This window comes from Crocodylus siamensis, chromosome 6, assembly GCF_052110815.1.
Source record: "Crocodylus siamensis isolate JL-2025a chromosome 6, ASM5211081v1, whole genome shotgun sequence".
NCBI lineage: Eukaryota > Metazoa > Chordata > Crocodylia > Crocodylidae > Crocodylus > Crocodylus siamensis.
Window position 1 is genome coordinate 42,748,759 of NC_143400.1, and position 8,405 is coordinate 42,757,163.

At 50.4% G+C, this 8,405-nt stretch overlaps 1 pseudogene; it reads left to right on the top strand.

Moving 5' to 3' along the window:
• The first annotated feature begins 6,681 nt into the window (after nucleotides 1–6,681).
• LOC149862394 (Ig heavy chain V region C3 pseudogene) lies at nucleotides 6,682–7,182 on the top strand (annotated as a pseudogene).
• The last annotated feature ends 1,223 nt before the right edge of the window (nucleotides 7,183–8,405 follow it).

The following is an 8,405-nucleotide window of genomic DNA, read 5'->3' on the forward strand; positions in this document are numbered from 1 at the left end:
TCTTGTTGGTCTACTGAAAAAATACCACCTCTTTCCATGAGCCCCAATTTCTGACCCCCGTTGAATTGCTTTGTCTGCACTAACAGTGCTCTAATGAAGTTGCTTTTTGGCTGGGGTCCTAAATAAGGACACCACCAGCATTGGGATGAGAGGCACCCCAAAGCATGACAAATCAGTGACCACTCTCTTTTTGAGTTTTTTTGGGTTTTTTTTTAAATTATTTTCATACAGAGTCAGACATGGTTTTGTTGTGTTATGCCACAGAGTCCAAGGACCCCAGGTCTGCTTTTTGGCAGGAGACTTGAAATCTGACAGCGCACTGTCCTATCAGCATTTCACAATAACCCTATTTGCCTGTTAATGCTGTTTCCCCCACAACTCAAGTTACAGCTCCCTCATCAGTCTGTGCCTTGAGGCAGACCTCCGAACCTGGCTTTCCAGGAGTCTGAACAGACACTATCCCAGTTCAATAAACCATATAGTTTCCTCTTCTAGAAGCAGACTTTTGTGATGCAACTGTTCTAGGGCCAGCAATATTATTATTTTCTTGTTGCTTACTCCATTAGGAATAGAGGAAGCCATGCCCTAGCAAGCACAGAGACAAATCCTCATCCCTGCATAACCTTCTAGTATGCTAAAGGCCTATTCCATGATTAATTACACAGACCTACCCGACCTATACCACAGGCACCCAATGCTACATGTTAGGGTTCTCTCCCCAAATTGGCAAAAGCCTGCTTAGCTGTGACTTGCACTTGGCAAGCCATGCACTTTATTTCCTCTGTTCATCAGTCAGCAACCCCCCTCCCCTATTTCTGAGATCCCAGGAACATTTCACTTGCAAAATTCCCTGCCAGTCCCTCCTCTGCCCAGGCTGGGGCCTGTGGGGGACACCCTGCTCACAGTGAGTGGCCTGCTCTCACCATTCATTGTTTTGGGGGTGCCCCAGGACACATGCTAGGATTTGCTCCCCATTTTCAATCTGTCCAACCCTCTGCTCCACCCCTGAGAAACTCCCTTCCTTCATCTCACCCCTAAAACACCCTGGCTAGGAACTGACCTTTGATCTCTAGTATGGCAGGTAAGAGCCCTACCACTGAGCCATCCAGGCCTGGGCTATTCCCTACAGCTACAGCCTCTAGTGCCTCCAGATCTCTCCCCATTTGGTCTGCACTCCAAGGCAAGGCTGGGGCTTTCTGTGCTAGGAATTTATATATATATCTGTACAATACAGGCTTGTGTGTTCTTGCTGGAACTGAAAAAAAATTCTGGAGAGGTGCGGAAGAGGCTTGTGGTTGGTGGCCGGAGCAGGAAAAAACATCGAGGGGCTGGGGGGAATGACAGAGGCTGAGGCTTACAGGCTCTGATAAGTGGCAGCAGCAGTGGGGAAAAGGACAGCCAGAAGCTAAATGCGTGCAAGAAGGCAGACTTTTTTTTCCCTTTGGAAATTCCATGTTTCTTTAATATGAAAAAAAAAACCAACAGTAAAATAATCAGTAACATTTTTCAAGATTAGCACCTGGTGTCCAGTGGAATCATTACAAGAGAAATTTGATGGATTTCCATGGTTTTATGAGTGAACCCAAGTGCCACCTGATGTTGAAATTGTTGCAAAGCAGGGGGGTGGGAAATCACATTTCTGAGCATGTTGAAAATGTAAAATGATAAAAAAAAAAACCCTCATGGAAGAAATTTAGGGGCTAAAAATAAAACGTAACAGAGGTGTTTTAAATTACTAGGAAAACCAAACAAAAGTAAACTGATAAAATCAGCTGATAATGTGGATCTGTAGGAGTGATTTAGCTAGCTTAATGATGATTTTTGCCAGGTGGACACAGGAAAAGTGTAACATGGAAACAGGAGATGTGTAATGCGGACAAGTGCCCACTGAGCCAGGCACAATCTTCCAGCAAGGGGCAGCAAGCCCCCCACCCCCTCCTCACCCAACTGCACCAGCACACACAGACCCTGTCTCCTTCCTGCTAGAGGGACAGCACCGCACACCCCACAATGCATTTCCACCCCCCTAAACAAACACCCACTGCCCCAGTCCCCGGGAAGGTCCACAGCAGAGCCAGGCTGGAACTGGCTCTAGAACAAAATCCAAGAGACAGAGATGAAGGGCAGAGACCCCCAAGCGCCCAGATCAGAGCACTAGTCACAAAGTATCCTGCACTGCTGAACTCCCAGCTGTGCACTCTGAGGAGACACACAAACCCCTTAGCAGGTGGGATCCCCATCACCTTGCTGGGCACCAAACCCCATGGATATAAAAGACACAAGCTCAACCTGGCCCACCTGGGGTCTCTTCTCACCTCCCAGGGCTTCATGGGGAACATGGTCCCTGCTCCCTTCTGCATGATCTTGTTCTGAGATATTCTCCTTTTGACATCTTTAACATGATGCATCTGAGCTAATTGGGGATCCTAAGTCCCTTGGCTTTCCACAAACACAATGCAATCACAAAGGATCCCTTTCTTAATGTTCTATTAGTTTGAGAAGCTCAAGGGCTGGTTAGAAGACTAGGGACAAATAAACAGAGTTTCTGATTTATTTGGGGTGTCTCAATTGCTTGGGCAACCTAAGCAATCCATAGCCATTGATGAAATCCCTGCCCTGCCTCCTTCACACAGACCCCTTAGTGCAGGCAGGAGTCAAATATTATTATTAGCTCCTTATCCCCTTCCATGGGGTCCCAGGGCCTCAGTTCCTACTTAGCATTCATCCTGTCTCCTCCTACCTGCTGGGAGCTGCCTCACCTCACAGCAAGATGGATTTGCTCTTGCTCTTCTTCACACTGCACCTTGCCCCCATGGATAAGTCCCTGGAGCAGAGCAGGAGTGATGGGGGGCCAGGCCCTGGGCTGGGCAGGCAGCTAATTCTACCCTGGTCTTGTCTCTTCATTCCCAGGAGCTGTAGAGGAGATGAGGCTGCTCCAGTGTTGCCCAGATGCAGTGAGACTTGGAGACACCTTCACACTGCGCTGCACTGTCTCCTGCATGTCCATTACTGGCCACAGATACACTTGGATATGGGTCTGTCAGGGACACAGGAAAGGCCTGAATGAGGTGGAACAGGCAGGAGGTGTTTTTGCACAGACTGGAGAAGCCCCCAACCAACAACTCCAGGGCCCCTGGCTTCTCCTCAGCACCCGCTGCTGCTCTGGGCCAAGGCTGGACAGGCAAGGCTCAGCACAGCAGTGGCCACAGCCTTGATGTAAAAATCACAGTTCGTTTCTTTGGAGGCTCATGAATAATAATCCTTTAGGCACACACTGTTGGTAACACAAAAGTATATATTTGCAAATAGGGTCAGAGAGAGAAGACAAAAGACCACACTCTCTGCCCCCGGGGAACACTTCTCAGCAGGTTTTATCCCCTTTCTCCTGAGCACGTGTGCAGAAGCAGGAACTCTTACAACTCATTTCCGGTTCATACAAACATGTACGTAAATACGTCACGTCATCCGTCGCATGTGTATTATAATTAACTACTTAAGTATGCGGGGCGGATAGGCTTATATGCATTAGCTAATTACGCTTGCTCAGAAAGTACTTTAGGTTACAAAAAGTTCAAACCTTCTCTGCCTTCAAGGACAGAACCAAGAAATTGTAATTTACTCTTATCTGCATGAGAACGCTAAGGAGTATATGCTTTACTGTAACAAAGAGATAGTAAATTTGCAAAACAAAGAGAGAGTGATACTTTAATACAAAGAGTCCTTAGTAGCTTCTCCTCCAACCTCTTTCTCCCACCAGGGAGAGCTGACAGCTGTGCTGTTCTAACAACACTATTGATGAGAGCTGGCAGCTGTGCTGTTCTAACAACACTATTGATAATGCATTTTCAATAATATTTCTAACAGCCTCATTACAGTTTGCTCTTGTGTAACTGTGCTGGGAGACAGGCCAAGCCAGTGTCCCAGGATCAGGGAGGGACCGGCATCAGGGAGGGGAAGCTGGTTCTGTGGAGATCCAGGGGATGGTGGGAAAGAGCTTCCTCCTACAGCAGCCCAGGAGGGGCATTGACAGCAAGGGATGTAAAGTGATTCCTGTGCCCTCCCTGTGCCTTGGGTACTGGCACTTGAACCCATTTCACTGCTGCAGCAGCAGGCAGAGCCAGCCACGTGCAGGCTTATGGGAGACTTTGCACCAGTGCAGACGCCCACTAACTCCAGCATGACAGGAGAGTGCTCGGACAGGGATGGGCTGCATGGGTGACCCACCACAGGCCAGTGACAGGGCTCAGCCAGACTGGACCCACCCATTGCAAATTACACTTCACGAGTGTCCTGGTGCAGGGCTGGATCCCTGGCCCTTCTTCCTGCAGCCAGACAGACCCCATCTGGTGACCATCTGGGCCATGGAAGAGACACTGTCCCCAAGAGCCGTCACCTTTTCCTAGCAGCTCTCCGTTTGCTACTGCGTGTACCTGTCCTAGGACACCACATGCAAATGTCTGCTGGTTAAATGCAGCCCCTGGGTCCTGGAGCCTCAGACCCTTCCAAACCCTTTCCTGCCTGCTGGGGAATCTTCCCCAGCCCCTATGAACAGCAATGAAGCTCTCCTTGCCCTCTCTCTGTCTCCTGTCTGTCTCCACCTGTAAGTGTCTTGGAAAAGACCCTGGAATCCCTGGCTATGATCCTACATGTGTCTCCTTCTTGGCTTCACTTTTTTCCCCTGTGTGTCCGCTCTCAGGTGCAGCTGATCCAATCTGGCCAAGGCATGGTGAAGCCTGGAGAGACCCTCGCCCTCATTTCCACTGTTTCTGATTATTCTGGCAGAAGCAATTTTGAATGGTTCTGTATCCTGCAGCCTCCCCTGAAATGTCTGTGAAATGTCTTCCCTGAAAATCTCTGTAGTTACATGGCCCTCCTGAAAGCACTATATATGCCTCATCTCTCCAAGGCTGCACTATCTTCTCTACGGACAACTCCAGGAACCAGTTCTCCCTAGAGCTGCACTCCCTGCCACTCACAGACACCACCATGTAGTACTGTGTCATGGGCAACACAATGACACAGAGAAGGCCAGGGGCTCCACAGAAAGGGGAGGGAGGTTCCCCCAGTCAGTCAGACCTTTTTGGGCTGGAATTGCTCTCTCCAGCCCTGCAGAGATACCCAGGAGCTTCCCACTAGTGGAAGCCAAGGGGAAGCCTCTGCTCTTGGTGTCAATCCCTCATGCACTGATCAGCCATGACAAGGTGGACATTGCAGCCCTTGCTAGAGTATGCATTAGCACAACCACTGATCAGTGCCTGTACAGCTGACACAAGGGCACAGCTAAGAGCACAAACCAAAGTGACCTCACAGGAATGGAACTAGGTCTGCCATTTGTAACTTGCAAGGACATAGCTCATTTTTCCTTAGGGGCCCTTCACAAGGCCAACAGATAATGAGCAAATTAATAAGATGAGAGCAGGACACCAAGGCCCAGACTACAGTGACCTGGAAACAGGAGTCCCTCTCTGCTGGGAAGAGCATACCTATCAGTGAAATTCAGGATGTGAAGGATGCCACATGGAGACAATTTAGTGCTTGCCTTGTCTCCTTCTGGTAATAATGGGGTTGTCAGGGGAAGCATCACAGACAGGATCCAGGCAGCGCATGCACAGAGCATCAACATAGAGAGGCCAATACGAGTGGTAATGCATCATAACCCCTAATAATGCTAATGGACTCAGACAGCAACATGGGCAGAGCCTGCCAAGACAATGTTGGTCCTAAAGAGATAACAGACCAAGGCAGCTGCCAGCAGTCAGGCCTCCAGCGCCCCCCCACTTCTACCCCACCCACCACAGCTGCTTTTAGAAGATCATGCACAACTCACTGCACCCCTAACACCTACCTGTGCCCAGCACTGATATCTCAGCAGAAATAGAGCCCAGCTGGGAAACAACCTTAACCCCAGTGACTGACTGCAACACAAACAGAAACCCCCAGCCCATAGCCCTTGGCTGTCACCCACTCTCCCCCATGGACACTAAGAACAAGGGTCAGGAGCACTCACAGCCTGTGCATGCAAAGGGTCTGGAATGGAGGGAAATATCCCCAGTCCCTATGTAGGGCTCTCTCAGGTATGGACTAATAAACTTATTGATTAGTGCACAGAGTCAGAAATAGACCCCAGCAACATCTTGAACAACATAACTTAATAAGCATGAACCAGACCATATATGGCTTCAGTGGTACAGCTTGGAGGTATTAGGTGCAACTAGCACTGCCCACAACTGGCCCCCTCAGGCCTCCATCCTCTGGCCAAGCTCCACCAAGTGTGCCGTGTCCCTGCAGGCTCTTAGCAGGACCAGCCCTGACTCTCTGCTGCTCTGCAACCCACAATGGGTACTGGGCATCGTCCTTCTGACTTCAGGCTGCAGCACTCTGCCAGAGATGGGGCCAGTCCTTTCAGTAAAGAGGCCATCAAGACTGAGGCCCGGCACTGGAGTTGCCCAGACACGCAGGATAGGAGGGTCCTGTGCCTGTTGTCTGTGCACAGCACAACAGAACCCCACCCCAAGGGAAAGCAGCAGAGGCTGGGATAAGGCAGGGGAGATGCAAATCAGGGGCAGGCTGCCCTATATAAATTGCTCTGCCTTGCTGCCCAAGCAGAGCTTGCACAGACAACCCACAGTCCTGCAGAGAAGAACAGTCAACACCTGAGAGCTTTCCCCAGCACCAGGCAAGATGGGACTTGGGCTCCATCTCCTTATCCTGGCACTTGCTCTGAAAGGTATTTCATCCTCCCATGCTTTGGGAAGGGAAGGGGTTTTGCTGCATGGTTGCTATCTGGGTTCTAACCACTCTTCTATCCTACCCTGGTTTTCAGATGCCTGGTGCGAGATCCAGCTGGTGGAGTCTGGAGGGGATGTGAGGAAACCTGGAGCATCTCTGCACCTCTCCTGCAAGGGTTCTGGGTACACCTTCAGTAGCTACCAGATGGTCTGGGTGCGACAGGCCCCTGGGAAAGGGCTGGAGTGGATTGCCTTTATTGATGTCACCACCATATATTATGCTGACTCCGTGAAGGGGCGATTCACCATCTCCAGGGACAACCCCAGCAGCCTGCTGCACCTGCAAATGACCAGCCTGAAGCCTGAGGATACAGCCCTGTACTACTGTGCAAGACAACACAATGAGACAAAGCCTATTACTACCAATACACAAACCCCAGGATTGACTCTCTAGTCCCTGCTTGCTGCAGGGGGGCAGCATTTACTCAGTAATGGAAACCTAGGCACGGGAAAGGGAGCAGCTGTTAAGATCACAGCTCTCATAGGATTGGCTTTGTCACACAACAGGCACCAATTATTTCTGGTTAGAGCATGGGACCTTTCAGTGTCCACACAGCTGATGGGCCCTGTGGACTGAGAGCAGGCAAGGCCCCAGGGTCAGCCCCACCCTGTCTGAGAGGTCAGAAAGTCCTGCTCCCAGGGAGGTCTTGGTTTATCTGCCCATTCACTTGCCCACCCAACTGTATCAGCTCTGCACCAGGACATGGGGGAGAATCACACGGGCTCAGGGGACTGGAGCACCAAACCCTCCCCAGTCATGTCCTTCCCACCTTCCCTTTGTCTGTCTCTCACCACAGAGGAGCTGCCACACAAGCACCAGTCTCTGAAACCATGGGGCTCAGAGCTGAAATCCTCCTATACCTGACTGTGGTAGGAACAAAAGGAGGGCAGGAAGGATGGATGGATGAATGAAGAAAGAAAGGAACCATGAATAAAAAAGGAGAGAAGAGATAACAATGAATAAAATCCCACCCCCTACCCCACTTGAGCAGTGACCTCTGGGAAAGTCAAAGGGATTTGACACCTAGTTGTCTTGGCTCTTCATCAACCCCATATGCTCTGGTATTATATTGCCCATTGTATGACTCCATACCATATTCAATCGGCCCTGGGACTGCTGGATTTCTGGAAGAGGAATGACCCCAACAAAACTTGGAAAAGCCAAAGCAGTACAAGCTTAGCTCTTGGCCTGCAAAACTTCTGACTCATGCACAGGCGTAACTGCAGGGTCCAAGACATGTGACAACCAGGGTAGGTCCTCTCCTGGTCATCTGGCCTTGGGAAACCAGGGTTACTTCTGCAGATTCATAGATGCTAGGGTCAGAAAGGGACCTCAACAGATCATCGAGTCCGACCCCCCGCCTGGGCAGAAGAGTGCTGCGGTCAGATGACTCAGCCAGATGCCCACCCAGCCTTCTCTTAAAGACCCCCAAGGCAGGGGAGAGCACCACGAAGGACAGCAATGTACTCCCTCCATGTCCCTGTGTCTGCAAGACACTGATGAGACAGGAGAGGCAGTACCTTGCCTGAGAGAAGCTGATGAAGAACAACAGCCTCTCAGGGAGGCTGTCACCTGCAGCTGCAGCCGGGGAGCAAAGCAACCCTCGTCTCATCTCA